The following is a 25,046-nucleotide window of genomic DNA, read 5'->3' as shown; positions in this document are numbered from 1 at the left end:
CGTGCTTGTCCTTTTGATATAGGCCGATTGGAGAGCGTCAGCTCTCGCGTCAGCTGAGCAAAGTCGAGACAAGTCGAGACTCAAGGGGAATCGACGCACACGCTATAGGGTGGCCTGCAGCGAGTAAGATGGGGAAAGAAACATTAATTTAAGGACGCGTGGCAAAAGTACTCATACGCAAAAGTAAAAGCCTGCTGCGGTGGCCGGGAATCGAACCCGGATCAACTGCTTGGAAGGCAACTATGCTGACCATTACACCACCACCGCACGGTTTCCTTCCACGCCTCGCGAGCCGCGCTGTGTCTGCTTCCCGCCTGTCGGCGGCGGCCGAAGGTGGTCGTAGCTGTAGGCGCGTTACGGGGTAGGCGAGCCCATCCAGGCAGCGTCTCTAGGCACATTTCGCGTCCTTTGGCAAGAGTCGTCGCGTGCGTACTCCGCAAGAGTACTCAGACGATCATTTTTAAGCAGTGCGGTGCAGGATTCAGCGTCTGTAGCATTCTCTCGAGAGGATGCGACGGCGCTGGACGGCAGTCCCACTTTCCCCACAGACGTCTGCCGCGGAAAGCACCAGGAAGCTGTGAACTAGCTGAGCATCGGTGGTTCAGTGGTAGAATGCTCGCCTGCCACGCGGGCGGCCCGGGTTCGATTCCCGGCCGATGCATCGTTTTGTTTTTTCTCCGATAGTGGTGCTGCGTGTCTTTCGCACTCGAACTGCGTGAGCCATGAGAATGAACCGCGGGATTCCGTGTGGAAAGAAGCAATCATGCAGCGCGCACGACTGCTCGTTTGGACTCTTGCGTGCTATTGTACATACTGGCGTCGGCCTAGCATCGCAAGTTGCCTGCCGCGCCGGGAATGCACGTGTAGCAACAGAAAAAATGAGCCACGGAGTGCAGACTCTGTACCACTGGTATTCGGTACTTAGCAAGATTCCAGAAGGTGTGGCGATCGCCTGCCTCGGTAGCGCAGTAGGCAGCGCGTAAGTCTCATAATCTTAAGGTCGTGAGTTCGATCCTCACCCGGGGCATTTAATTTACTATCGTTCACAGCTAAGTCGACGGCTCTGGGGTTGCGAAGGAGCGAAACACTTAGTAGTTTGTTATCGACAAGGCTTCAACGACTCAGCGTGAAAATGTTTACTTCCCGTTATTACTAGTTGCAGTTCTTTTGTAAAATTTTCAAGAAAAAAAGTACTAGTAATAAAACTGAATTTCGTATGATATAACATGTAAAGTCACACAATGTATGACCTGCTATATAATGACAGGCAGCAGGTCTTTACTTGCGAAATAAGTAAATAAATATTACTACTTACAGCTTTGCTTTTCCTCCTACCGCTGCAACAACGAGGCCAAAAGCAATGGACTGTGACTTTTGCCATACGTGAGAAGATGCTCGCAAACAGGGAAAGTGCGTGACGGAATGCGAGTGGAGGGGGTATAAACCCGGAGAAGAATGTGCACGTCCGGTGTGGTCTAGTGGCTAGGATACCTGGCTTTCACCCAGGAGGCCCGGGTTCGATTCCCGGTACCGGAATGGAATTTTTTCGGAACAAATGACGACAAGTTTTGACCGTGCGAAATGCTGTTTCACGTCCTCCTCGCATTATAGCTACTGGTTGGTAAACGTCAGCTGACAACAGTCGAGAGAAACGGGCACGCAACGAAATTACTACGAGCAGCGGCATAGAGGGAGAAGAGACGCTGGTCCACTGTTGGATTGCTGCCATAGAAATGTTACATGGCAATACGCAGACCAATTCCCGCGAAGCAATGGGAGAATGTCTGCACCGAGGCCCGTTAGCTCAGTTGGTTAGAGCGTCGTGCTAATAACGCGAAGGTCGTGGGTTCGATCCCCCCACGGGCCACTACGATTTTACTATTTCAAAAAGGCAACGCCGATTTCCCCGCGGAAGTATGGTGACAAAGAAATCGTCACATTGTGTGGCAGCTGATAGGGGACCCGAACGCGACTTGTCGGGACGCGCTAAAACATTTCACTGGTCACAGCACGCTCAACACACAGTTTCTCGTCCGATCACCACAACTGCGCGACGTTGGGCGTTGTCAGTGCTTGGGCGGGTGACCGCCTGCGAATATAGGACACTGTCGACAGTTTCAATTCGTATTTCTCTTTCCTCTTCGGTTTCGGAGCTGCAGCGCTATTCGGTCAAGGGCACTGGCGCCACGTTTTGCCTCTCGGTATGCCAAGTCGCGCCGTGCGGCCACAGTGAAATGAAGGAGCGTGTTGTAAAATTTGCAACAAAGAAAAAAAAAATGTACTAGTAATAAAACTGAATTTGTCCGACAGAACATGTAAAATCAGACAATACATGATAACAGGCAGCAGGTATTTACTTGAGGCATAAGTAATGTTGTGCCCGCCTCGCCATACCTCTCTCAGTCGTTTCGCGTGCTTGTCCTTTTGATATAGGCCGATTGGAGAGCGTCAGCTCTCGCGTCAGCTGAGCAAAGTCGAGACAAGTCGAGACTCAAGGGGAATCGACGCACACGCTATAGGGTGGCCTGCAGCGAGTAAGATGGGGAAAGAAACATTAATTTAAGGACGCGTGGCAAAAGTACTCATACGCAAAAGTAAAAGCCTGCTGCGGTGGCCGGGAATCGAACCCGGATCAACTGCTTGGAAGGCAACTATGCTGACCATTACACCACCACCGCACGGTTTCCTTCCACGCCTCGCGAGCCGCGCTGTGTCTGCTTCCCGCCTGTCGGCGGCGGCCGAAGGTGGTCGTAGCTGTAGGCGCGTTACGGGGTAGGCGAGCCCATCCAGGCAGCGTCTCTAGGCACATTTCGCGTCCTTTGGCAAGAGTCGTCGCGTGCGTACTCCGCAAGAGTACTCAGACGATCATTTTTAAGCAGTGCGGTGCAGGATTCAGCGTCTGTAGCATTCTCTCGAGAGGATGCGACGGCGCTGGACGGCAGTCCCACTTTCCCCACAGACGTCTGCCGCGGAAAGCACCAGGAAGCTGTGAACTAGCTGAGCATCGGTGGTTCAGTGGTAGAATGCTCGCCTGCCACGCGGGCGGCCCGGGTTCGATTCCCGGCCGATGCATCGTTTTGTTTTTTCTCCGATAGTGGTGCTGCGTGTCTTTCGCACTCGAACTGCGTGAGCCATGAGAATGAACCGCGGGATTCCGTGTGGAAAGAAGCAATCATGCAGCGCGCACGACTGCTCGTTTGGACTCTTGCGTGCTATTGTACATACTGGCGTCGGCCTAGCATCGCAAGTTGCCTGCCGCGCCGGGAATGCACGTGTAGCAACAGAAAAAATGAGCCACGGAGTGCAGACTCTGTACCACTGGTATTCGGTACTTAGCAAGATTCCAGAAGGTGTGGCGATCGCCTGCCTCGGTAGCGCAGTAGGCAGCGCGTAAGTCTCATAATCTTAAGGTCGTGAGTTCGATCCTCACCCGGGGCATTTAATTTACTATCGTTCACAGCTAAGTCGACGGCTCTGGGGTTGCGAAGGAGCGAAACACTTAGTAGTTTGTTATCGACAAGGCTTCAACGACTCAGCGTGAAAATGTTTACTTCCCGTTATTACTAGTTGCAGTTCTTTTGTAAAATTTTCAAGAAAAAAAGTACTAGTAATAAAACTGAATTTCGTATGATATAACATGTAAAGTCACACAATGTATGACCTGCTATATAATGACAGGCAGCAGGTCTTTACTTGCGAAATAAGTAAATAAATATTACTACTTACAGCTTTGCTTTTCCTCCTACCGCTGCAACAACGAGGCCAAAAGCAATGGACTGTGACTTTTGCCATACGTGAGAAGATGCTCGCAAACAGGGAAAGTGCGTGACGGAATGCGAGTGGAGGGGGTATAAACCCGGAGAAGAATGTGCACGTCCGGTGTGGTCTAGTGGCTAGGATACCTGGCTTTCACCCAGGAGGCCCGGGTTCGATTCCCGGTACCGGAATGGAATTTTTTCGGAACAAATGACGACAAGTTTTGACCGTGCGAAATGCTGTTTCACGTCCTCCTCGCATTATAGCTACTGGTTGGTAAACGTCAGCTGACAACAGTCGAGAGAAACGGGCACGCAACGAAATTACTACGAGCAGCGGCATAGAGGGAGAAGAGACGCTGGTCCACTGTTGGATTGCTGCCATAGAAATGTTACATGGCAATACGCAGACCAATTCCCGCGAAGCAATGGGAGAATGTCTGCACCGAGGCCCGTTAGCTCAGTTGGTTAGAGCGTCGTGCTAATAACGCGAAGGTCGTGGGTTCGATCCCCCCACGGGCCACTACGATTTTACTATTTCAAAAAGGCAACGCCGATTTCCCCGCGGAAGTATGGTGACAAAGAAATCGTCACATTGTGTGGCAGCTGATAGGGGACCCGAACGCGACTTGTCGGGACGCGCTAAAACATTTCACTGGTCACAGCACGCTCAACACACAGTTTCTCGTCCGATCACCACAACTGCGCGACGTTGGGCGTTGTCAGTGCTTGGGCGGGTGACCGCCTGCGAATATAGGACACTGTCGACAGTTTCAATTCGTATTTCTCTTTCCTCTTCGGTTTCGGAGCTGCAGCGCTATTCGGTCAAGGGCACTGGCGCCACGTTTTGCCTCTCGGTATGCCAAGTCGCGCCGTGCGGCCACAGTGAAATGAAGGAGCGTGTTGTAAAATTTGCAACAAAGAAAAAAAAAATGTACTAGTAATAAAACTGAATTTGTCCGACAGAACATGTAAAATCAGACAATACATGATAACAGGCAGCAGGTATTTACTTGAGGCATAAGTAATGTTGTGCCCGCCTCGCCATACCTCTCTCAGTCGTTTCGCGTGCTTGTCCTTTTGATATAGGCCGATTGGAGAGCGTCAGCTCTCGCGTCAGCTGAGCAAAGTCGAGACAAGTCGAGACTCAAGGGGAATCGACGCACACGCTATAGGGTGGCCTGCAGCGAGTAAGATGGGGAAAGAAACATTAATTTAAGGACGCGTGGCAAAAGTACTCATACGCAAAAGTAAAAGCCTGCTGCGGTGGCCGGGAATCGAACCCGGATCAACTGCTTGGAAGGCAACTATGCTGACCATTACACCACCACCGCACGGTTTCCTTCCACGCCTCGCGAGCCGCGCTGTGTCTGCTTCCCGCCTGTCGGCGGCGGCCGAAGGTGGTCGTAGCTGTAGGCGCGTTACGGGGTAGGCGAGCCCATCCAGGCAGCGTCTCTAGGCACATTTCGCGTCCTTTGGCAAGAGTCGTCGCGTGCGTACTCCGCAAGAGTACTCAGACGATCATTTTTAAGCAGTGCGGTGCAGGATTCAGCGTCTGTAGCATTCTCTCGAGAGGATGCGACGGCGCTGGACGGCAGTCCCACTTTCCCCACAGACGTCTGCCGCGGAAAGCACCAGGAAGCTGTGAACTAGCTGAGCATCGGTGGTTCAGTGGTAGAATGCTCGCCTGCCACGCGGGCGGCCCGGGTTCGATTCCCGGCCGATGCATCGTTTTGTTTTTTCTCCGATAGTGGTGCTGCGTGTCTTTCGCACTCGAACTGCGTGAGCCATGAGAATGAACCGCGGGATTCCGTGTGGAAAGAAGCAATCATGCAGCGCGCACGACTGCTCGTTTGGACTCTTGCGTGCTATTGTACATACTGGCGTCGGCCTAGCATCGCAAGTTGCCTGCCGCGCCTGGAATGCACGTGTAGCAACAGAAAAAATGAGCCACGGAGTGCAGACTCTGTACCACTGGTATTCGGTACTTAGCAAGATTCCAGAAGGTGTGGCGATCGCCTGCCTCGGTAGCGCAGTAGGCAGCGCGTAAGTCTCATAATCTTAAGGTCGTGAGTTCGATCCTCACCCGGGGCATTTAATTTACTATCGTTCACAGCTAAGTCGACGGCTCTGGGGTTGCGAAGGAGCGAAACACTTAGTAGTTTGTTATCGACAAGGCTTCAACGACTCAGCGTGAAAATGTTTACTTCCCGTTATTACTAGTTGCAGTTCTTTTGTAAAATTTTCAAGAAAAAAAGTACTAGTAATAAAACTGAATTTCGTATGATATAACATGTAAAGTCACACAATGTATGACCTGCTATATAATGACAGGCAGCAGGTCTTTACTTGCGAAATAAGTAAATAAATATTACTACTTACAGCTTTGCTTTTCCTCCTACCGCTGCAACAACGAGGCCAAAAGCAATGGACTGTGACTTTTGCCATACGTGAGAAGATGCTCGCAAACAGGGAAAGTGCGTGACGGAATGCGAGTGGAGGGGGTATAAACCCGGAGAAGAATGTGCACGTCCGGTGTGGTCTAGTGGCTAGGATACCTGGCTTTCACCCAGGAGGCCCGGGTTCGATTCCCGGTACCGGAATGGAATTTTTTCGGAACAAATGACGACAAGTTTTGACCGTGCGAAATGCTGTTTCACGTCCTCCTCGCATTATAGCTACTGGTTGGTAAACGTCAGCTGACAACAGTCGAGAGAAACGGGCACGCAACGAAATTACTACGAGCAGCGGCATAGAGGGAGAAGAGACGCTGGTCCACTGTTGGATTGCTGCCATAGAAATGTTACATGGCAATACGCAGACCAATTCCCGCGAAGCAATGGGAGAATGTCTGCACCGAGGCCCGTTAGCTCAGTTGGTTAGAGCGTCGTGCTAATAACGCGAAGGTCGTGGGTTCGATCCCCCCACGGGCCACTACGATTTTACTATTTCAAAAAGGCAACGCCGATTTCCCCGCGGAAGTATGGTGACAAAGAAATCGTCACATTGTGTGGCAGCTGATAGGGGACCCGAACGCGACTTGTCGGGACGCGCTAAAACATTTCACTGGTCACAGCACGCTCAACACACAGTTTCTCGTCCGATCACCACAACTGCGCGACGTTGGGCGTTGTCAGTGCTTGGGCGGGTGACCGCCTGCGAATATAGGACACTGTCGACAGTTTCAATTCGTATTTCTCTTTCCTCTTCGGTTTCGGAGCTGCAGCGCTATTCGGTCAAGGGCACTGGCGCCACGTTTTGCCTCTCGGTATGCCAAGTCGCGCCGTGCGGCCACAGTGAAATGAAGGAGCGTGTTGTAAAATTTGCAACAAAGAAAAAAAAATGTACTAGTAATAAAACTGAATTTGTCCGACAGAACATGTAAAATCAGACAATACATGATAACAGGCAGCAGGTATTTACTTGAGGCATAAGTAATGTTGTGCCCGCCTCGCCATACCTCTCTCAGTCGTTTCGCGTGCTTGTCCTTTTGATATAGGCCGATTGGAGAGCGTCAGCTCTCGCGTCAGCTGAGCAAAGTCGAGACAAGTCGAGACTCAAGGGGAATCGACGCACACGCTATAGGGTGGCCTGCAGCGAGTAAGATGGGGAAAGAAACATTAATTTAAGGACGCGTGGCAAAAGTACTCATACGCAAAAGTAAAAGCCTGCTGCGGTGGCCGGGAATCGAACCCGGATCAACTGCTTGGAAGGCAACTATGCTGACCATTACACCACCACCGCACGGTTTCCTTCCACGCCTCGCGAGCCGCGCTGTGTCTGCTTCCCGCCTGTCGGCGGCGGCCGAAGGTGGTCGTAGCTGTAGGCGCGTTACGGGGTAGGCGAGCCCATCCAGGCAGCGTCTCTAGGCACATTTCGCGTCCTTTGGCAAGAGTCGTCGCGTGCGTACTCCGCAAGAGTACTCAGACGATCATTTTTAAGCAGTGCGGTGCAGGATTCAGCGTCTGTAGCATTCTCTCGAGAGGATGCGACGGCGCTGGACGGCAGTCCCACTTTCCCCACAGACGTCTGCCGCGGAAAGCACCAGGAAGCTGTGAACTAGCTGAGCATCGGTGGTTCAGTGGTAGAATGCTCGCCTGCCACGCGGGCGGCCCGGGTTCGATTCCCGGCCGATGCATCGTTTTGTTTTTTCTCCGATAGTGGTGCTGCGTGTCTTTCGCACTCGAACTGCGTGAGCCATGAGAATGAACCGCGGGATTCCGTGTGGAAAGAAGCAATCATGCAGCGCGCACGACTGCTCGTTTGGACTCTTGCGTGCTATTGTACATACTGGCGTCGGCCTAGCATCGCAAGTTGCCTGCCGCGCCGGGAATGCACGTGTAGCAACAGAAAAAATGAGCCACGGAGTGCAGACTCTGTACCACTGGTATTCGGTACTTAGCAAGATTCCAGAAGGTGTGGCGATCGCCTGCCTCGGTAGCGCAGTAGGCAGCGCGTAAGTCTCATAATCTTAAGGTCGTGAGTTCGATCCTCACCCGGGGCATTTAATTTACTATCGTTCACAGCTAAGTCGACGGCTCTGGGGTTGCGAAGGAGCGAAACACTTAGTAGTTTGTTATCGACAAGGCTTCAACGACTCAGCGTGAAAATGTTTACTTCCCGTTATTACTAGTTGCAGTTCTTTTGTAAAATTTTCAAGAAAAAAAGTACTAGTAATAAAACTGAATTTCGTATGATATAACATGTAAAGTCACACAATGTATGACCTGCTATATAATGACAGGCAGCAGGTCTTTACTTGCGAAATAAGTAAATAAATATTACTACTTACAGCTTTGCTTTTCCTCCTACCGCTGCAACAACGAGGCCAAAAGCAATGGACTGTGACTTTTGCCATACGTGAGAAGATGCTCGCAAACAGGGAAAGTGCGTGACGGAATGCGAGTGGAGGGGGTATAAACCCGGAGAAGAATGTGCACGTCCGGTGTGGTCTAGTGGCTAGGATACCTGGCTTTCACCCAGGAGGCCCGGGTTCGATTCCCGGTACCGGAATGGAATTTTTTCGGAACAAATGACGACAAGTTTTGACCGTGCGAAATGCTGTTTCACGTCCTCCTCGCATTATAGCTACTGGTTGGTAAACGTCAGCTGACAACAGTCGAGAGAAACGGGCACGCAACGAAATTACTACGAGCAGCGGCATAGAGGGAGAAGAGACGCTGGTCCACTGTTGGATTGCTGCCATAGAAATGTTACATGGCAATACGCAGACCAATTCCCGCGAAGCAATGGGAGAATGTCTGCACCGAGGCCCGTTAGCTCAGTTGGTTAGAGCGTCGTGCTAATAACGCGAAGGTCGTGGGTTCGATCCCCCCACGGGCCACTACGATTTTACTATTTCAAAAAGGCAACGCCGATTTCCCCGCGGAAGTATGGTGACAAAGAAATCGTCACATTGTGTGGCAGCTGATAGGGGACCCGAACGCGACTTGTCGGGACGCGCTAAAACATTTCACTGGTCACAGCACGCTCAACACACAGTTTCTCGTCCGATCACCACAACTGCGCGACGTTGGGCGTTGTCAGTGCTTGGGCGGGTGACCGCCTGCGAATATAGGACACTGTCGACAGTTTCAATTCGTATTTCTCTTTCCTCTTCGGTTTCGGAGCTGCAGCGCTATTCGGTCAAGGGCACTGGCGCCACGTTTTGCCTCTCGGTATGCCAAGTCGCGCCGTGCGGCCACAGTGAAATGAAGGAGCGTGTTGTAAAATTTGCAACAAAGAAAAAAAAATGTACTAGTAATAAAACTGAATTTGTCCGACAGAACATGTAAAATCAGACAATACATGATAACAGGCAGCAGGTATTTACTTGAGGCATAAGTAATGTTGTGCCCGCCTCGCCATACCTCTCTCAGTCGTTTCGCGTGCTTGTCCTTTTGATATAGGCCGATTGGAGAGCGTCAGCTCTCGCGTCAGCTGAGCAAAGTCGAGACAAGTCGAGACTCAAGGGGAATCGACGCACACGCTATAGGGTGGCCTGCAGCGAGTAAGATGGGGAAAGAAACATTAATTTAAGGACGCGTGGCAAAAGTACTCATACGCAAAAGTAAAAGCCTGCTGCGGTGGCCGGGAATCGAACCCGGATCAACTGCTTGGAAGGCAACTATGCTGACCATTACACCACCACCGCACGGTTTCCTTCCACGCCTCGCGAGCCGCGCTGTGTCTGCTTCCCGCCTGTCGGCGGCGGCCGAAGGTGGTCGTAGCTGTAGGCGCGTTACGGGGTAGGCGAGCCCATCCAGGCAGCGTCTCTAGGCACATTTCGCGTCCTTTGGCAAGAGTCGTCGCGTGCGTACTCCGCAAGAGTACTCAGACGATCATTTTTAAGCAGTGCGGTGCAGGATTCAGCGTCTGTAGCATTCTCTCGAGAGGATGCGACGGCGCTGGACGGCAGTCCCACTTTCCCCACAGACGTCTGCCGCGGAAAGCACCAGGAAGCTGTGAACTAGCTGAGCATCGGTGGTTCAGTGGTAGAATGCTCGCCTGCCACGCGGGCGGCCCGGGTTCGATTCCCGGCCGATGCATCGTTTTGTTTTTTCTCCGATAGTGGTGCTGCGTGTCTTTCGCACTCGAACTGCGTGAGCCATGAGAATGAACCGCGGGATTCCGTGTGGAAAGAAGCAATCATGCAGCGCGCACGACTGCTCGTTTGGACTCTTGCGTGCTATTGTACATACTGGCGTCGGCCTAGCATCGCAAGTTGCCTGCCGCGCCGGGAATGCACGTGTAGCAACAGAAAAAATGAGCCACGGAGTGCAGACTCTGTACCACTGGTATTCGGTACTTAGCAAGATTCCAGAAGGTGTGGCGATCGCCTGCCTCGGTAGCGCAGTAGGCAGCGCGTAAGTCTCATAATCTTAAGGTCGTGAGTTCGATCCTCACCCGGGGCATTTAATTTACTATCGTTCACAGCTAAGTCGACGGCTCTGGGGTTGCGAAGGAGCGAAACACTTAGTAGTTTGTTATCGACAAGGCTTCAACGACTCAGCGTGAAAATGTTTACTTCCCGTTATTACTAGTTGCAGTTCTTTTGTAAAATTTTCAAGAAAAAAAGTACTAGTAATAAAACTGAATTTCGTATGATATAACATGTAAAGTCACACAATGTATGACCTGCTATATAATGACAGGCAGCAGGTCTTTACTTGCGAAATAAGTAAATAAATATTACTACTTACAGCTTTGCTTTTCCTCCTACCGCTGCAACAACGAGGCCAAAAGCAATGGACTGTGACTTTTGCCATACGTGAGAAGATGCTCGCAAACAGGGAAAGTGCGTGACGGAATGCGAGTGGAGGGGGTATAAACCCGGAGAAGAATGTGCACGTCCGGTGTGGTCTAGTGGCTAGGATACCTGGCTTTCACCCAGGAGGCCCGGGTTCGATTCCCGGTACCGGAATGGAATTTTTTCGGAACAAATGACGACAAGTTTTGACCGTGCGAAATGCTGTTTCACGTCCTCCTCGCATTATAGCTACTGGTTGGTAAACGTCAGCTGACAACAGTCGAGAGAAACGGGCACGCAACGAAATTACTACGAGCAGCGGCATAGAGGGAGAAGAGACGCTGGTCCACTGTTGGATTGCTGCCATAGAAATGTTACATGGCAATACGCAGACCAATTCCCGCGAAGCAATGGGAGAATGTCTGCACCGAGGCCCGTTAGCTCAGTTGGTTAGAGCGTCGTGCTAATAACGCGAAGGTCGTGGGTTCGATCCCCCCACGGGCCACTACGATTTTACTATTTCAAAAAGGCAACGCCGATTTCCCCGCGGAAGTATGGTGACAAAGAAATCGTCACATTGTGTGGCAGCTGATAGGGGACCCGAACGCGACTTGTCGGGACGCGCTAAAACATTTCACTGGTCACAGCACGCTCAACACACAGTTTCTCGTCCGATCACCACAACTGCGCGACGTTGGGCGTTGTCAGTGCTTGGGCGGGTGACCGCCTGCGAATATAGGACACTGTCGACAGTTTCAATTCGTATTTCTCTTTCCTCTTCGGTTTCGGAGCTGCAGCGCTATTCGGTCAAGGGCACTGGCGCCACGTTTTGCCTCTCGGTATGCCAAGTCGCGCCGTGCGGCCACAGTGAAATGAAGGAGCGTGTTGTAAAATTTGCAACAAAGAAAAAAAAATGTACTAGTAATAAAACTGAATTTGTCCGACAGAACATGTAAAATCAGACAATACATGATAACAGGCAGCAGGTATTTACTTGAGGCATAAGTAATGTTGTGCCCGCCTCGCCATACCTCTCTCAGTCGTTTCGCGTGCTTGTCCTTTTGATATAGGCCGATTGGAGAGCGTCAGCTCTCGCGTCAGCTGAGCAAAGTCGAGACAAGTCGAGACTCAAGGGGAATCGACGCACACGCTATAGGGTGGCCTGCAGCGAGTAAGATGGGGAAAGAAACATTAATTTAAGGACGCGTGGCAAAAGTACTCATACGCAAAAGTAAAAGCCTGCTGCGGTGGCCGGGAATCGAACCCGGATCAACTGCTTGGAAGGCAACTATGCTGACCATTACACCACCACCGCACGGTTTCCTTCCACGCCTCGCGAGCCGCGCTGTGTCTGCTTCCCGCCTGTCGGCGGCGGCCGAAGGTGGTCGTAGCTGTAGGCGCGTTACGGGGTAGGCGAGCCCATCCAGGCAGCGTCTCTAGGCACATTTCGCGTCCTTTGGCAAGAGTCGTCGCGTGCGTACTCCGCAAGAGTACTCAGACGATCATTTTTAAGCAGTGCGGTGCAGGATTCAGCGTCTGTAGCATTCTCTCGAGAGGATGCGACGGCGCTGGACGGCAGTCCCACTTTCCCCACAGACGTCTGCCGCGGAAAGCACCAGGAAGCTGTGAACTAGCTGAGCATCGGTGGTTCAGTGGTAGAATGCTCGCCTGCCACGCGGGCGGCCCGGGTTCGATTCCCGGCCGATGCATCGTTTTGTTTTTTCTCCGATAGTGGTGCTGCGTGTCTTTCGCACTCGAACTGCGTGAGCCATGAGAATGAACCGCGGGATTCCGTGTGGAAAGAAGCAATCATGCAGCGCGCACGACTGCTCGTTTGGACTCTTGCGTGCTATTGTACATACTGGCGTCGGCCTAGCATCGCAAGTTGCCTGCCGCGCCGGGAATGCACGTGTAGCAACAGAAAAAATGAGCCACGGAGTGCAGACTCTGTACCACTGGTATTCGGTACTTAGCAAGATTCCAGAAGGTGTGGCGATCGCCTGCCTCGGTAGCGCAGTAGGCAGCGCGTAAGTCTCATAATCTTAAGGTCGTGAGTTCGATCCTCACCCGGGGCATTTAATTTACTATCGTTCACAGCTAAGTCGACGGCTCTGGGGTTGCGAAGGAGCGAAACACTTAGTAGTTTGTTATCGACAAGGCTTCAACGACTCAGCGTGAAAATGTTTACTTCCCGTTATTACTAGTTGCAGTTCTTTTGTAAAATTTTCAAGAAAAAAAGTACTAGTAATAAAACTGAATTTCGTATGATATAACATGTAAAGTCACACAATGTATGACCTGCTATATAATGACAGGCAGCAGGTCTTTACTTGCGAAATAAGTAAATAAATATTACTACTTACAGCTTTGCTTTTCCTCCTACCGCTGCAACAACGAGGCCAAAAGCAATGGACTGTGACTTTTGCCATACGTGAGAAGATGCTCGCAAACAGGGAAAGTGCGTGACGGAATGCGAGTGGAGGGGGTATAAACCCGGAGAAGAATGTGCACGTCCGGTGTGGTCTAGTGGCTAGGATACCTGGCTTTCACCCAGGAGGCCCGGGTTCGATTCCCGGTACCGGAATGGAATTTTTTCGGAACAAATGACGACAAGTTTTGACCGTGCGAAATGCTGTTTCACGTCCTCCTCGCATTATAGCTACTGGTTGGTAAACGTCAGCTGACAACAGTCGAGAGAAACGGGCACGCAACGAAATTACTACGAGCAGCGGCATAGAGGGAGAAGAGACGCTGGTCCACTGTTGGATTGCTGCCATAGAAATGTTACATGGCAATACGCAGACCAATTCCCGCGAAGCAATGGGAGAATGTCTGCACCGAGGCCCGTTAGCTCAGTTGGTTAGAGCGTCGTGCTAATAACGCGAAGGTCGTGGGTTCGATCCCCCCACGGGCCACTACGATTTTACTATTTCAAAAAGGCAACGCCGATTTCCCCGCGGAAGTATGGTGACAAAGAAATCGTCACATTGTGTGGCAGCTGATAGGGGACCCGAACGCGACTTGTCGGGACGCGCTAAAACATTTCACTGGTCACAGCACGCTCAACACACAGTTTCTCGTCCGATCACCACAACTGCGCGACGTTGGGCGTTGTCAGTGCTTGGGCGGGTGACCGCCTGCGAATATAGGACACTGTCGACAGTTTCAATTCGTATTTCTCTTTCCTCTTCGGTTTCGGAGCTGCAGCGCTATTCGGTCAAGGGCACTGGCGCCACGTTTTGCCTCTCGGTATGCCAAGTCGCGCCGTGCGGCCACAGTGAAATGAAGGAGCGTGTTGTAAAATTTGCAACAAAGAAAAAAAAATGTACTAGTAATAAAACTGAATTTGTCCGACAGAACATGTAAAATCAGACAATACATGATAACAGGCAGCAGGTATTTACTTGAGGCATAAGTAATGTTGTGCCCGCCTCGCCATACCTCTCTCAGTCGTTTCGCGTGCTTGTCCTTTTGATATAGGCCGATTGGAGAGCGTCAGCTCTCGCGTCAGCTGAGCAAAGTCGAGACAAGTCGAGACTCAAGGGGAATCGACGCACACGCTATAGGGTGGCCTGCAGCGAGTAAGATGGGGAAAGAAACATTAATTTAAGGACGCGTGGCAAAAGTACTCATACGCAAAAGTAAAAGCCTGCTGCGGTGGCCGGGAATCGAACCCGGATCAACTGCTTGGAAGGCAACTATGCTGACCATTACACCACCACCGCACGGTTTCCTTCCACGCCTCGCGAGCCGCGCTGTGTCTGCTTCCCGCCTGTCGGCGGCGGCCGAAGGTGGTCGTAGCTGTAGGCGCGTTACGGGGTAGGCGAGCCCATCCAGGCAGCGTCTCTAGGCACATTTCGCGTCCTTTGGCAAGAGTCGTCGCGTGCGTACTCCGCAAGAGTACTCAGACGATCATTTTTAAGCAGTGCGGTGCAGGATTCAGCGTCTGTAGCATTCTCTCGAGAGGATGCGACGGCGCTGGACGGCAGTCCCACTTTCCCCACAGACGTCTGCCGCGGAAAGCACCAGGAAGCTGTGAACTAGCTGAGCATCGGTGGTTCAGTGGTAGAATGCTCGCCTGCCACGCGGGCGGCCCGGGTTCGATTCCCGGCCGATGCATCGTTTTGTTTTTTCTCCGATAGTGGTGCTGCGTGTCTTTCGCACTCGAACTGCGTGAGCCATGAGAATGAACCGCGGGATTCCGTGTGGAAAGAAGCAATCATGCAGCGCGCACGACTGCTCGTTTGGACTCTTGCGTGCTATTGTACATACTGGCGTCGGCCTAGCATCGCAAGTTGCCTGCCGCGCCGGGAATGCACGTGTAGCAACAGAAAAAATGAGCCACGGAGTGCAGACTCTGTACCACTGGTATTCGGTACTTAGCAAGATTCCAGAAGGTGTGGCGATCGCCTGCCTCGGTAGCGCAGTAGGCAGCGCGTAAGTCTCATAATCTTAAGGTCGTGAGTTCGATCCTCACCCGGGGCATTTAATTTACTATCGTTCACAGCTAAGTCGACGGCTCTGGGGTTGCGAAGGAGCGAAACACTTAGTAGTTTGTTATCGACAAGGCTTCAACGACTCAGCGTGAAAATGTTTACTTCCCGTTATTACTAGTTGCAGTTCTTTTGTAAAATTTTCAAGAAAAAAAGTACTAGTAATAAAACTGAATTTCGTATGATATAACATGTAAAGTCACACAATGTATGACCTGCTATATAATGACAGGCAGCAGGTCTTTACTTGCGAAATAAGTAAATAAATATTACTACTTACAGCTTTGCTTTTCCTCCTACCGCTGCAACAACGAGGCCAAAAGCAATGGACTGTGACTTTTGCCATACGTGAGAAGATGCTCGCAAACAGGGAAAGTGCGTGACGGAATGCGAGTGGAGGGGGTATAAACCCGGAGAAGAATGTGCACGTCCGGTGTGGTCTAGTGGCTAGGATACCTGGCTTTCACCCAGGAGGCCCGGGTTCGATTCCCGGTACCGGAATGGAATTTTTTCGGAACAAATGACGACAAGTTTTGACCGTGCGAAATGCTGTTTCACGTCCTCCTCGCATTATAGCTACTGGTTGGTAAACGTCAGCTGACAACAGTCGAGAGAAACGGGCACGCAACGAAATTACTACGAGCAGCGGCATAGAGGGAGAAGAGACGCTGGTCCACTGTTGGATTGCTGCCATAGAAATGTTACATGGCAATACGCAGACCAATTCCCGCGAAGCAATGGGAGAATGTCTGCACCGAGGCCCGTTAGCTCAGTTGGTTAGAGCGTCGTGCTAATAACGCGAAGGTCGTGGGTTCGATCCCCCCACGGGCCACTACGATTTTACTATTTCAAAAAGGCAACGCCGATTTCCCCGCGGAAGTATGGTGACAAAGAAATCGTCACATTGTGTGGCAGCTGATAGGGGACCCGAACGCGACTTGTCGGGACGCGCTAAAACATTTCACTGGTCACAGCACGCTCAACACACAGTTTCTCGTCCGATCACCACAACTGCGCGACGTTGGGCGTTGTCAGTGCTTGGGCGGGTGACCGCCTGCGAATATAGGACACTGTCGACAGTTTCAATTCGTATTTCTCTTTCCTCTTCGGTTTCGGAGCTGCAGCGCTATTCGGTCAAGGGCACTGGCGCCACGTTTTGCCTCTCGGTATGCCAAGTCGCGCCGTGCGGCCACAGTGAAATGAAGGAGCGTGTTGTAAAATTTGCAACAAAGAAAAAAAAATGTACTAGTAATAAAACTGAATTTGTCCGACAGAACATGTAAAATCAGACAATACATGATAACAGGCAGCAGGTATTTACTTGAGGCATAAGTAATGTTGTGCCCGCCTCGCCATACCTCTCTCAGTCGTTTCGCGTGCTTGTCCTTTTGATATAGGCCGATTGGAGAGCGTCAGCTCTCGCGTCAGCTGAGCAAAGTCGAGACAAGTCGAGACTCAAGGGGAATCGACGCACACGCTATAGGGTGGCCTGCAGCGAGTAAGATGGGGAAAGAAACATTAATTTAAGGACGCGTGGCAAAAGTACTCATACGCAAAAGTAAAAGCCTGCTGCGGTGGCCGGGAATCGAACCCGGATCAACTGCTTGGAAGGCAACTATGCTGACCATTACACCACCACCGCACGGTTTCCTTCCACGCCTCGCGAGCCGCGCTGTGTCTGCTTCCCGCCTGTCGGCGGCGGCCGAAGGTGGTCGTAGCTGTAGGCGCGTTACGGGGTAGGCGAGCCCATCCAGGCAGCGTCTCTAGGCACATTTCGCGTCCTTTGGCAAGAGTCGTCGCGTGCGTACTCCGCAAGAGTACTCAGACGATCATTTTTAAGCAGTGCGGTGCAGGATTCAGCGTCTGTAGCATTCTCTCGAGAGGATGCGACGGCGCTGGACGGCAGTCCCATTTTCCCCACAGACGTCTGCCGCGGAAAGCACCAGGAAGCTGTGAACTAGCTGAGCATCGGTGGTTCAGTGGTAGAATGCTCGCCTGCCACGCGGGCGGCCCGGGTTCGATTCCCGGCCGATGCATCGTTTTGTTTTTTCTCCGATAGTGGTGCTGCGTGTCTTTCGCACTCGAACTGCGTGAGCCATGAGAATGAACCGCGGGATTCCGTGTGGAAAGAAGCAATCATGCAGCGCGCACGACTGCTCGTTTGGACTCTTGCGTGCTATTGTACATACTGGCGTCGGCCTAGCATCGCAAGTTGCCTGCCGCGCCGGGAATGCACGTGTAGCAACAGAAAAAATGAGCCACGGAGTGCAGACTCTGTACCACTGGTATTCGGTACTTAGCAAGATTCCAGAAGGTGTGGCGATCGCCTGCCTCGGTAGCGCAGTAGGCAGCGCGTAAGTCTCATAATCTTAAGGTCGTGAGTTCGATCCTCACCCGGGGCATTTAATTTACTATCGTTCACAGCTAAGTCGACGGCTCTGGGGTTGCGAAGGAGCGAAACACTTAGTAGTTTGTTATCGACAAGGCTTCAACGACTCAGCGTGAAAATGTTTACTTCCCGTTATTACTAGTTGCAGTTCTTTTGTAAAATTTTCAAGAAAAAAAGTACTAGTAATAAAACTGAATTTCGTATGATATAACATGTAAAGTCACACAATGTATGACCTGCTATATAATGACAGGCAGCAGGTCTTTACTTGCGAAATAAGTAAATAAATATTACTACTTACAGCTTTGCTTTTCCTCCTACCGCTGCAACAACGAGGCCAAAAGCAATGGACTGTGACTTTTGCCATACGTGAGAAGATGCTCGCAAACAGGGAAAGTGCGTGACGGAATGCGAGTGGAGGGGGTATAAACCCGGAGAAGAATGTGCACGTCCGGTGTGGTCTAGTGGCTAGGATACCTGGCTTTCACCCAGGAGGCCCGGGTTCGATTCCCGGTACCGGAATGGAATTTTTTCGGAACAAATGACGACAAGTTTTGACCGTGCGAAATGCTGTTTCACGTCCTCCTCGCATTATAGCTACTGGTTGGTAAACGTCAGCTGACAACAGTCGAGAGAAACGGGCACGCAACGAAATTACTACGAGCAGCGGCATAGAGGGAGAAGAGACGCTGGTCCACTGTTGGATTGCTGCCATAGAAATGTTACATGGCAATACGCAGACCAATTCCCGCGAAGCAATGGGAGAATGTCTGCACCGAGGCCCGTTAGCTCAGTTGGTTAGAGCGTCGTGCTAATAACGCGAAGGTCGTGGGTTCGATCCCCCCACGGGCCACTACGATTTTACTATTTCAAAAAGGCAACGCCGATTTCCCCGCGGAAGTATGGTGACAAAGAAATCGTCACATTGTGTGGCAGCTGATAGGGGACCCGAACGCGACTTGTCGGGACGCGCTAAAACATTTCACTGGTCACAGCACGCTCAACACACAGTTTCTCGTCCGATCACCACAACTGCGCGACGTTGGGCGTTGTCAGTGCTTGGGCGGGTGACCGCCTGCGAATATAGGACACTGTCGACAGTTTCAATTCGTATTTCTCTTTCCTCTTCGGTTTCGGAGCTGCAGCGCTATTCGGTCAAGGGCACTGGCGCCACGTTTTGCCTCTCGGTATGCCAAGTCGCGCCGTGCGGCCACAGTGAAATGAAGGAGCGTGTTGTAAAATTTGCAACAAAGAAAAAAAAATGTACTAGTAATAAAACTGAATTTGTCCGACAGAACATGTAAAATCAGACAATACATGATAACAGGCAGCAGGTATTTACTTGAGGCATAAGTAATGTTGTGCCCGCCTCGCCATACCTCTCTCAGTCGTTTCGCGTGCTTGTCCTTTTGATATAGGCCGATTGGAGAGCGTCAGCTCTCGCGTCAGCTGAGCAAAGTCGAGACAAGTCGAGACTCAAGGGGAATCGACGCACACGCTATAGGGTGGCCTGCAGCGAGTAAGATGGGGAAAGAAACATTAATTTAAGGACGCGTGGCAAAAGTACTCATACGCAAAAGTAAAAGCCTGCTGCGGTGGCCGGGAATCGAACCCGGATCAACTGCTTGGAAGGCAACTATGCTGACCATTACACCACCACCGCACGGTTTCCTTCCACGCCTCGCGAGCCGCGCTGTGTCTGCTTCCCGCCTGTCGGCGGCGGCCGAAGGTGGTCGTAGCTGTAGGCGCGTTACGGGGTAGGCGAGCCCATCCAGGCAGCGTCTCTAGGCACATTTCGCGTCCTTTGGCAAGAGTCGTCGCGTGCGTACTCCGCAAGAGTACTCAGACGATCATTTTTAAGCAGTGCGGTGCAGGATTCAGCGTCTGTAGCATTCTCTCGAGAGGATGCGACGGCGCTGGACGGCAGTCCCACTTTCCCCACAGACGTCTGCCGCGGAAAGCACCAGGAAGCTGTGAACTAGCTGAGCATCGGTGGTTCAGTGGTAGAATGCTCGCCTGCCACGCGGGCGGCCCGGGTTCGATTCCCGGCCGATGCATCGTTTTGTTTTTTCTCCGATAGTGGTGCTGCGTGTCTTTCGCACTCGAACTGCGTGAGCCATGAGAATGAACCGCGGGATTCCGTGTGGAAAGAAGCAATCATGCAGCGCGCACGACTGCTCGTTTGGACTCTTGCGTGCTATTGTACATACTGGCGTCGGCCTAGCATCGCAAGTTGCCTGCCGCGCCGGGAATGCACGTGTAGCAACAGAAAAAATGAGCCACGGAGTGCAGACTCTGTACCACTGGTATTCGGTACTTAGCAAGATTCCAGAAGGTGTGGCGATCGCCTGCCTCGGTAGCGCAGTAGGCAGCGCGTAAGTCTCATAATCTTAAGGTCGTGAGTTCGATCCTCACCCGGGGCATTTAATTTACTATCGTTCACAGCTAAGTCGACGGCTCTGGGGTTGCGAAGGAGCGAAACACTTAGTAGTTTGTTATCGACAAGGCTTCAACGACTCAGCGTGAAAATGTTTACTTCCCGTTATTACTAGTTGCAGTTCTTTTGTAAAATTTTCAAGAAAAAAAGTACTAGTAATAAAACTGAATTTCGTATGATATAACATGTAAAGTCACACAATGTATGACCTGCTATATAATGACAGGCAGCAGGTCTTTACTTGCGAAATAAGTAAATAAATATTACTACTTACAGCTTTGCTTTTCCTCCTACCGCTGCAACAACGAGGCCAAAAGCAATGGACTGTGACTTTTGCCATACGTGAGAAGATGCTCGCAAACAGGGAAAGTGCGTGACGGAATGCGAGTGGAGGGGGTATAAACCCGGAGAAGAATGTGCACGTCCGGTGTGGTCTAGTGGCTAGGATACCTGGCTTTCACCCAGGAGGCCCGGGTTCGATTCCCGGTACCGGAATGGAATTTTTTCGGAACAAATGACGACAAGTTTTGACCGTGCGAAATGCTGTTTCACGTCCTCCTCGCATTATAGCTACTGGTTGGTAAACGTCAGCTGACAACAGTCGAGAGAAACGGGCACGCAACGAAATTACTACGAGCAGCGGCATAGAGGGAGAAGAGACGCTGGTCCACTGTTGGATTGCTGCCATAGAAATGTTACATGGCAATACGCAGACCAATTCCCGCGAAGCAATGGGAGAATGTCTGCACCGAGGCCCGTTAGCTCAGTTGGTTAGAGCGTCGTGCTAATAACGCGAAGGTCGTGGGTTCGATCCCCCCACGGGCCACTACGATTTTACTATTTCAAAAAGGCAACGCCGATTTCCCCGCGGAAGTATGGTGACAAAGAAATCGTCACATTGTGTGGCAGCTGATAGGGGACCCGAACGCGACTTGTCGGGACGCGCTAAAACATTTCACTGGTCACAGCACGCTCAACACACAGTTTCTCGTCCGATCACCACAACTGCGCGACGTTGGGCGTTGTCAGTGCTTGGGCGGGTGACCGCCTGCGAATATAGGACACTGTCGACAGTTTCAATTCGTATTTCTCTTTCCTCTTCGGTTTCGGAGCTGCAGCGCTATTCGGTCAAGGGCACTGGCGCCACGTTTTGCCTCTCGGTATGCCAAGTCGCGCCGTGCGGCCACAGTGAAATGAAGGAGCGTGTTGTAAAATTTGCAACAAAGAAAAAAAAATGTACTAGTAATAAAACTGAATTTGTCCGACAGAACATGTAAAATCAGACAATACATGATAACAGGCAGCAGGTATTTACTTGAGGCATAAGTAATGTTGTGCCCGCCTCGCCATACCTCTCTCAGTCGTTTCGCGTGCTTGTCCTTTTGATATAGGCCGATTGGAGAGCGTCAGCTCTCGCGTCAGCTGAGCAAAGTCGAGACAAGTCGAGACTCAAGGGGAATCGACGCACACGCTATAGGGTGGCCTGCAGCGAGTAAGATGGGGAAAGAAACATTAATTTAAGGACGCGTGGCAAAAGTACTCATACGCAAAAGTAAAAGCCTGCTGCGGTGGCCGGGAATCGAACCCGGATCAACTGCTTGGAAGGCAACTATGCTGACCATTACACCACCACCGCACGGTTTCCTTCCACGCCTCGCGAGCCGCGCTGTGTCTGCTTCCCGCCTGTCGGCGGCGGCCGAAGGTGGTCGTAGCTGTAGGCGCGTTACGGGGTAGGCGAGCCCATCCAGGCAGCGTCTCTAGGCACATTTCGCGTCCTTTGGCAAGAGTCGTCGCGTGCGTACTCCGCAAGAGTACTCAGACGATCATTTTTAAGCAGTGCGGTGCAGGATTCAGCGTCTGTAGCATTCTCTCGAGAGGATGCGACGGCGCTGGACGGCAGTCCCACTTTCCCCACAGACGTCTGCCGCGGAAAGCACCAGGAAGCTGTGAACTAGCTGAGCATCGGTGGTTCAGTGGTAGAATGCTCGCCTGCCACGCGGGCGGCCCGGGTTCGATTCCCGGCCGATGCATCGTTTTGTTTTTTCTCCGATAGTGGTGCTGCGTGTCTTTCGCACTCGAACTGCGTGAGCCATGAGAATGAACCGCGGGATTCCGTGTGGAAAGAAGCAATCATGCAGCGCGCACGACTGCTCGTTTGGACTCTTGCGTGCTATTGTACATACTGGCGTCGGCCTAGCATCGCAAGTTGCCTGCCGCGCCGGGAATGCACGTGTAGCAACAGAAAAAATGAGCCACGGAGTGCAGACTCTGTACCACTGGTATTCGGTACTTAGCAAGATTCCAGAAGGTGTGGCGATCGCCTGCCTCGGTAGCGCAGTAGGCAGCGCGTAAGTCTCATAATCTTAAGGTCGTGAGTTCGATCCTCACCCGGGGCATTTAATTTACTATCGTTCACAGCTAAGTCGACGGCTCTGGGGTTGCGAAGGAGCGAAACACTTAGTAGTTTGTTATCGACAAGGCTTCAACGACTCAGCGTGAAAATGTTTACTTCCCGTTATTACTAGTTGCAGTTCTTTTGTAAAATTTTCAAGAAAAAAAGTACTAGTAATAAAACTGAATTTCGTATGATATAACATGTAAAGTCACACAATGTATGACCTGCTATATAATGACAGGCAGCAGGTCTTTACTTGCGAAATAAGTAAATAAATATTACTACTTACAGCTTTGCTTTTCCTCCTACCGCTGCAACAACGAGGCCAAAAGCAATGGACTGTGACTTTTGCCATACGTGAGAAGATGCTCGCAAACAGGGAAAGTGCGTGACGGAATGCGAGTGGAGGGGGTATAAACCCGGAGAAGAATGTGCACGTCCGGTGTGGTCTAGTGGCTAGGATACCTGGCTTTCACCCAGGAGGCCCGGGTTCGATTCCCGGTACCGGAATGGAATTTTTTCGGAACAAATGACGACAAGTTTTGACCGTGCGAAATGCTGTTTCACGTCCTCCTCGCATTATAGCTACTGGTTGGTAAACGTCAGCTGACAACAGTCGAGAGAAACGGGCACGCAACGAAATTACTACGAGCAGCGGCATAGAGGGAGAAGAGACGCTGGTCCACTGTTGGATTGCTGCCATAGAAATGTTACATGGCAATACGCAGACCAATTCCCGCGAAGCAATGGGAGAATGTCTGCACCGAGGCCCGTTAGCTCAGTTGGTTAGAGCGTCGTGCTAATAACGCGAAGGTCGTGGGTTCGATCCCCCCACGGGCCACTACGATTTTACTATTTCAAAAAGGCAACGCCGATTTCCCCGCGGAAGTATGGTGACAAAGAAATCGTCACATTGTGTGGCAGCTGATAGGGGACCCGAACGCGACTTGTCGGGACGCGCTAAAACATTTCACTGGTCACAGCACGCTCAACACACAGTTTCTCGTCCGATCACCACAACTGCGCGACGTTGGGCGTTGTCAGTGCTTGGGCGGGTGACCGCCTGCGAATATAGGACACTGTCGACAGTTTCAATTCGTATTTCTCTTTCCTCTTCGGTTTCGGAGCTGCAGCGCTATTCGGTCAAGGGCACTGGCGCCACGTTTTGCCTCTCGGTATGCCAAGTCGCGCCGTGCGGCCACAGTGAAATGAAGGAGCGTGTTGTAAAATTTGCAACAAAGAAAAAAAAATGTACTAGTAATAAAACTGAATTTGTCCGACAGAACATGTAAAATCAGACAATACATGATAACAGGCAGCAGGTATTTACTTGAGGCATAAGTAATGTTGTGCCCGCCTCGCCATACCTCTCTCAGTCGTTTCGCGTGCTTGTCCTTTTGATATAGGCCGATTGGAGAGCGTCAGCTCTCGCGTCAGCTGAGCAAAGTCGAGACAAGTCGAGACTCAAGGGGAATCGACGCACACGCTATAGGGTGGCCTGCAGCGAGTAAGATGGGGAAAGAAACATTAATTTAAGGACGCGTGGCAAAAGTACTCATACGCAAAAGTAAAAGCCTGCTGCGGTGGCCGGGAATCGAACCCGGATCAACTGCTTGGAAGGCAACTATGCTGACCATTACACCACCACCGCACGGTTTCCTTCCACGCCTCGCGAGCCGCGCTGTGTCTGCTTCCCGCCTGTCGGCGGCGGCCGAAGGTGGTCGTAGCTGTAGGCGCGTTACGGGGTAGGCGAGCCCATCCAGGCAGCGTCTCTAGGCACATTTCGCGTCCTTTGGCAAGAGTCGTCGCGTGCGTACTCCGCAAGAGTACTCAGACGATCATTTTTAAGCAGTGCGGTGCAGGATTCAGCGTCTGTAGCATTCTCTCGAGAGGATGCGACGGCGCTGGACGGCAGTCCCACTTTCCCCACAGACGTCTGCCGCGGAAAGCACCAGGAAGCTGTGAACTAGCTGAGCATCGGTGGTTCAGTGGTAGAATGCTCGCCTGCCACGCGGGCGGCCCGGGTTCGATTCCCGGCCGATGCATCGTTTTGTTTTTTCTCCGATAGTGGTGCTGCGTGTCTTTCGCACTCGAACTGCGTGAGCCATGAGAATGAACCGCGGGATTCCGTGTGGAAAGAAGCAATCATGCAGCGCGCACGACTGCTCGTTTGGACTCTTGCGTGCTATTGTACATACTGGCGTCGGCCTAGCATCGCAAGTTGCCTGCCGCGCCGGGAATGCACGTGTAGCAACAGAAAAAATGAGCCACGGAGTGCAGACTCTGTACCACTGGTATTCGGTACTTAGCAAGATTCCAGAAGGTGTG

The 25,046-nt window shown here is 51.6% G+C and overlaps 52 non-coding genes across 52 annotated transcripts; 41 read left to right on the top strand and 11 right to left on the bottom strand.

Moving 5' to 3' along the window:
- Window positions 1-195: 195 nt before the first annotated feature.
- On the bottom strand, window positions 196-267 carry Trnag-ucc (transfer RNA glycine (anticodon UCC)). The gene has a single exon. It is a non-coding gene; the product is annotated as a tRNA-Gly (tRNA).
- Window positions 268-590: 323 nt separating this feature from the next.
- Trnag-gcc (transfer RNA glycine (anticodon GCC)) lies at window positions 591-661 on the top strand. Its single transcript has one exon. It is a non-coding gene; the product is annotated as a tRNA-Gly (tRNA).
- Window positions 662-954: 293 nt separating this feature from the next.
- Trnam-cau (transfer RNA methionine (anticodon CAU)) lies at window positions 955-1,027 on the top strand. Its single transcript has one exon. It is a non-coding gene; the product is annotated as a tRNA-Met (tRNA).
- Window positions 1,028-1,464: 437 nt separating this feature from the next.
- Window positions 1,465-1,536, top strand: Trnae-uuc (transfer RNA glutamic acid (anticodon UUC)). Its single transcript has one exon. It is a non-coding gene; the product is annotated as a tRNA-Glu (tRNA).
- Window positions 1,537-1,793: 257 nt separating this feature from the next.
- On the top strand, window positions 1,794-1,867 carry Trnai-aau (transfer RNA isoleucine (anticodon AAU)). Its single transcript has one exon. It is a non-coding gene; the product is annotated as a tRNA-Ile (tRNA).
- A 739-nt stretch (window positions 1,868-2,606) lies between these two features.
- On the bottom strand, window positions 2,607-2,678 carry Trnag-ucc (transfer RNA glycine (anticodon UCC)). The gene has a single exon. It is a non-coding gene; the product is annotated as a tRNA-Gly (tRNA).
- A 323-nt stretch (window positions 2,679-3,001) lies between these two features.
- On the top strand, window positions 3,002-3,072 carry Trnag-gcc (transfer RNA glycine (anticodon GCC)). The gene has a single exon. It is a non-coding gene; the product is annotated as a tRNA-Gly (tRNA).
- Window positions 3,073-3,365: 293 nt separating this feature from the next.
- Trnam-cau (transfer RNA methionine (anticodon CAU)) lies at window positions 3,366-3,438 on the top strand. The gene has a single exon. It is a non-coding gene; the product is annotated as a tRNA-Met (tRNA).
- A 437-nt stretch (window positions 3,439-3,875) lies between these two features.
- On the top strand, window positions 3,876-3,947 carry Trnae-uuc (transfer RNA glutamic acid (anticodon UUC)). Its single transcript has one exon. It is a non-coding gene; the product is annotated as a tRNA-Glu (tRNA).
- A 257-nt stretch (window positions 3,948-4,204) lies between these two features.
- On the top strand, window positions 4,205-4,278 carry Trnai-aau (transfer RNA isoleucine (anticodon AAU)). Its single transcript has one exon. It is a non-coding gene; the product is annotated as a tRNA-Ile (tRNA).
- Window positions 4,279-5,017: 739 nt separating this feature from the next.
- Trnag-ucc (transfer RNA glycine (anticodon UCC)) lies at window positions 5,018-5,089 on the bottom strand. Its single transcript has one exon. It is a non-coding gene; the product is annotated as a tRNA-Gly (tRNA).
- A 323-nt stretch (window positions 5,090-5,412) lies between these two features.
- Trnag-gcc (transfer RNA glycine (anticodon GCC)) lies at window positions 5,413-5,483 on the top strand. Its single transcript has one exon. It is a non-coding gene; the product is annotated as a tRNA-Gly (tRNA).
- Window positions 5,484-5,776: 293 nt separating this feature from the next.
- Window positions 5,777-5,849, top strand: Trnam-cau (transfer RNA methionine (anticodon CAU)). The gene has a single exon. It is a non-coding gene; the product is annotated as a tRNA-Met (tRNA).
- A 437-nt stretch (window positions 5,850-6,286) lies between these two features.
- On the top strand, window positions 6,287-6,358 carry Trnae-uuc (transfer RNA glutamic acid (anticodon UUC)). Its single transcript has one exon. It is a non-coding gene; the product is annotated as a tRNA-Glu (tRNA).
- A 257-nt stretch (window positions 6,359-6,615) lies between these two features.
- On the top strand, window positions 6,616-6,689 carry Trnai-aau (transfer RNA isoleucine (anticodon AAU)). Its single transcript has one exon. It is a non-coding gene; the product is annotated as a tRNA-Ile (tRNA).
- Window positions 6,690-7,427: 738 nt separating this feature from the next.
- Window positions 7,428-7,499, bottom strand: Trnag-ucc (transfer RNA glycine (anticodon UCC)). The gene has a single exon. It is a non-coding gene; the product is annotated as a tRNA-Gly (tRNA).
- A 323-nt stretch (window positions 7,500-7,822) lies between these two features.
- Trnag-gcc (transfer RNA glycine (anticodon GCC)) lies at window positions 7,823-7,893 on the top strand. The gene has a single exon. It is a non-coding gene; the product is annotated as a tRNA-Gly (tRNA).
- Window positions 7,894-8,186: 293 nt separating this feature from the next.
- Trnam-cau (transfer RNA methionine (anticodon CAU)) lies at window positions 8,187-8,259 on the top strand. The gene has a single exon. It is a non-coding gene; the product is annotated as a tRNA-Met (tRNA).
- Window positions 8,260-8,696: 437 nt separating this feature from the next.
- On the top strand, window positions 8,697-8,768 carry Trnae-uuc (transfer RNA glutamic acid (anticodon UUC)). Its single transcript has one exon. It is a non-coding gene; the product is annotated as a tRNA-Glu (tRNA).
- Window positions 8,769-9,025: 257 nt separating this feature from the next.
- Window positions 9,026-9,099, top strand: Trnai-aau (transfer RNA isoleucine (anticodon AAU)). The gene has a single exon. It is a non-coding gene; the product is annotated as a tRNA-Ile (tRNA).
- A 738-nt stretch (window positions 9,100-9,837) lies between these two features.
- Window positions 9,838-9,909, bottom strand: Trnag-ucc (transfer RNA glycine (anticodon UCC)). The gene has a single exon. It is a non-coding gene; the product is annotated as a tRNA-Gly (tRNA).
- Window positions 9,910-10,232: 323 nt separating this feature from the next.
- On the top strand, window positions 10,233-10,303 carry Trnag-gcc (transfer RNA glycine (anticodon GCC)). Its single transcript has one exon. It is a non-coding gene; the product is annotated as a tRNA-Gly (tRNA).
- Window positions 10,304-10,596: 293 nt separating this feature from the next.
- Window positions 10,597-10,669, top strand: Trnam-cau (transfer RNA methionine (anticodon CAU)). The gene has a single exon. It is a non-coding gene; the product is annotated as a tRNA-Met (tRNA).
- A 437-nt stretch (window positions 10,670-11,106) lies between these two features.
- Window positions 11,107-11,178, top strand: Trnae-uuc (transfer RNA glutamic acid (anticodon UUC)). Its single transcript has one exon. It is a non-coding gene; the product is annotated as a tRNA-Glu (tRNA).
- Window positions 11,179-11,435: 257 nt separating this feature from the next.
- Trnai-aau (transfer RNA isoleucine (anticodon AAU)) lies at window positions 11,436-11,509 on the top strand. The gene has a single exon. It is a non-coding gene; the product is annotated as a tRNA-Ile (tRNA).
- Window positions 11,510-12,247: 738 nt separating this feature from the next.
- On the bottom strand, window positions 12,248-12,319 carry Trnag-ucc (transfer RNA glycine (anticodon UCC)). The gene has a single exon. It is a non-coding gene; the product is annotated as a tRNA-Gly (tRNA).
- Window positions 12,320-12,642: 323 nt separating this feature from the next.
- On the top strand, window positions 12,643-12,713 carry Trnag-gcc (transfer RNA glycine (anticodon GCC)). Its single transcript has one exon. It is a non-coding gene; the product is annotated as a tRNA-Gly (tRNA).
- A 293-nt stretch (window positions 12,714-13,006) lies between these two features.
- Trnam-cau (transfer RNA methionine (anticodon CAU)) lies at window positions 13,007-13,079 on the top strand. Its single transcript has one exon. It is a non-coding gene; the product is annotated as a tRNA-Met (tRNA).
- Window positions 13,080-13,516: 437 nt separating this feature from the next.
- On the top strand, window positions 13,517-13,588 carry Trnae-uuc (transfer RNA glutamic acid (anticodon UUC)). Its single transcript has one exon. It is a non-coding gene; the product is annotated as a tRNA-Glu (tRNA).
- A 257-nt stretch (window positions 13,589-13,845) lies between these two features.
- Trnai-aau (transfer RNA isoleucine (anticodon AAU)) lies at window positions 13,846-13,919 on the top strand. The gene has a single exon. It is a non-coding gene; the product is annotated as a tRNA-Ile (tRNA).
- A 738-nt stretch (window positions 13,920-14,657) lies between these two features.
- On the bottom strand, window positions 14,658-14,729 carry Trnag-ucc (transfer RNA glycine (anticodon UCC)). Its single transcript has one exon. It is a non-coding gene; the product is annotated as a tRNA-Gly (tRNA).
- A 323-nt stretch (window positions 14,730-15,052) lies between these two features.
- Window positions 15,053-15,123, top strand: Trnag-gcc (transfer RNA glycine (anticodon GCC)). The gene has a single exon. It is a non-coding gene; the product is annotated as a tRNA-Gly (tRNA).
- A 293-nt stretch (window positions 15,124-15,416) lies between these two features.
- On the top strand, window positions 15,417-15,489 carry Trnam-cau (transfer RNA methionine (anticodon CAU)). The gene has a single exon. It is a non-coding gene; the product is annotated as a tRNA-Met (tRNA).
- Window positions 15,490-15,926: 437 nt separating this feature from the next.
- On the top strand, window positions 15,927-15,998 carry Trnae-uuc (transfer RNA glutamic acid (anticodon UUC)). Its single transcript has one exon. It is a non-coding gene; the product is annotated as a tRNA-Glu (tRNA).
- A 257-nt stretch (window positions 15,999-16,255) lies between these two features.
- Trnai-aau (transfer RNA isoleucine (anticodon AAU)) lies at window positions 16,256-16,329 on the top strand. Its single transcript has one exon. It is a non-coding gene; the product is annotated as a tRNA-Ile (tRNA).
- A 738-nt stretch (window positions 16,330-17,067) lies between these two features.
- On the bottom strand, window positions 17,068-17,139 carry Trnag-ucc (transfer RNA glycine (anticodon UCC)). Its single transcript has one exon. It is a non-coding gene; the product is annotated as a tRNA-Gly (tRNA).
- A 323-nt stretch (window positions 17,140-17,462) lies between these two features.
- Window positions 17,463-17,533, top strand: Trnag-gcc (transfer RNA glycine (anticodon GCC)). Its single transcript has one exon. It is a non-coding gene; the product is annotated as a tRNA-Gly (tRNA).
- A 293-nt stretch (window positions 17,534-17,826) lies between these two features.
- Window positions 17,827-17,899, top strand: Trnam-cau (transfer RNA methionine (anticodon CAU)). The gene has a single exon. It is a non-coding gene; the product is annotated as a tRNA-Met (tRNA).
- Window positions 17,900-18,336: 437 nt separating this feature from the next.
- On the top strand, window positions 18,337-18,408 carry Trnae-uuc (transfer RNA glutamic acid (anticodon UUC)). The gene has a single exon. It is a non-coding gene; the product is annotated as a tRNA-Glu (tRNA).
- A 257-nt stretch (window positions 18,409-18,665) lies between these two features.
- Window positions 18,666-18,739, top strand: Trnai-aau (transfer RNA isoleucine (anticodon AAU)). The gene has a single exon. It is a non-coding gene; the product is annotated as a tRNA-Ile (tRNA).
- Window positions 18,740-19,477: 738 nt separating this feature from the next.
- On the bottom strand, window positions 19,478-19,549 carry Trnag-ucc (transfer RNA glycine (anticodon UCC)). The gene has a single exon. It is a non-coding gene; the product is annotated as a tRNA-Gly (tRNA).
- A 323-nt stretch (window positions 19,550-19,872) lies between these two features.
- Window positions 19,873-19,943, top strand: Trnag-gcc (transfer RNA glycine (anticodon GCC)). Its single transcript has one exon. It is a non-coding gene; the product is annotated as a tRNA-Gly (tRNA).
- A 293-nt stretch (window positions 19,944-20,236) lies between these two features.
- Window positions 20,237-20,309, top strand: Trnam-cau (transfer RNA methionine (anticodon CAU)). The gene has a single exon. It is a non-coding gene; the product is annotated as a tRNA-Met (tRNA).
- Window positions 20,310-20,746: 437 nt separating this feature from the next.
- Trnae-uuc (transfer RNA glutamic acid (anticodon UUC)) lies at window positions 20,747-20,818 on the top strand. Its single transcript has one exon. It is a non-coding gene; the product is annotated as a tRNA-Glu (tRNA).
- Window positions 20,819-21,075: 257 nt separating this feature from the next.
- On the top strand, window positions 21,076-21,149 carry Trnai-aau (transfer RNA isoleucine (anticodon AAU)). Its single transcript has one exon. It is a non-coding gene; the product is annotated as a tRNA-Ile (tRNA).
- Window positions 21,150-21,887: 738 nt separating this feature from the next.
- Window positions 21,888-21,959, bottom strand: Trnag-ucc (transfer RNA glycine (anticodon UCC)). Its single transcript has one exon. It is a non-coding gene; the product is annotated as a tRNA-Gly (tRNA).
- A 323-nt stretch (window positions 21,960-22,282) lies between these two features.
- Window positions 22,283-22,353, top strand: Trnag-gcc (transfer RNA glycine (anticodon GCC)). Its single transcript has one exon. It is a non-coding gene; the product is annotated as a tRNA-Gly (tRNA).
- Window positions 22,354-22,646: 293 nt separating this feature from the next.
- Window positions 22,647-22,719, top strand: Trnam-cau (transfer RNA methionine (anticodon CAU)). The gene has a single exon. It is a non-coding gene; the product is annotated as a tRNA-Met (tRNA).
- Window positions 22,720-23,156: 437 nt separating this feature from the next.
- Window positions 23,157-23,228, top strand: Trnae-uuc (transfer RNA glutamic acid (anticodon UUC)). The gene has a single exon. It is a non-coding gene; the product is annotated as a tRNA-Glu (tRNA).
- Window positions 23,229-23,485: 257 nt separating this feature from the next.
- Trnai-aau (transfer RNA isoleucine (anticodon AAU)) lies at window positions 23,486-23,559 on the top strand. The gene has a single exon. It is a non-coding gene; the product is annotated as a tRNA-Ile (tRNA).
- A 738-nt stretch (window positions 23,560-24,297) lies between these two features.
- Window positions 24,298-24,369, bottom strand: Trnag-ucc (transfer RNA glycine (anticodon UCC)). The gene has a single exon. It is a non-coding gene; the product is annotated as a tRNA-Gly (tRNA).
- Window positions 24,370-24,692: 323 nt separating this feature from the next.
- On the top strand, window positions 24,693-24,763 carry Trnag-gcc (transfer RNA glycine (anticodon GCC)). The gene has a single exon. It is a non-coding gene; the product is annotated as a tRNA-Gly (tRNA).
- Window positions 24,764-25,046: the final 283 nt, after the last annotated feature.

Source organism: Schistocerca cancellata, unplaced genomic scaffold (genome assembly GCF_023864275.1).
Source record: "Schistocerca cancellata isolate TAMUIC-IGC-003103 unplaced genomic scaffold, iqSchCanc2.1 HiC_scaffold_318, whole genome shotgun sequence".
NCBI classification, from domain to species: domain Eukaryota; kingdom Metazoa; phylum Arthropoda; class Insecta; order Orthoptera; family Acrididae; genus Schistocerca; species Schistocerca cancellata.
This window is presented reverse-complemented; position numbering and strand designations above follow the sequence as displayed.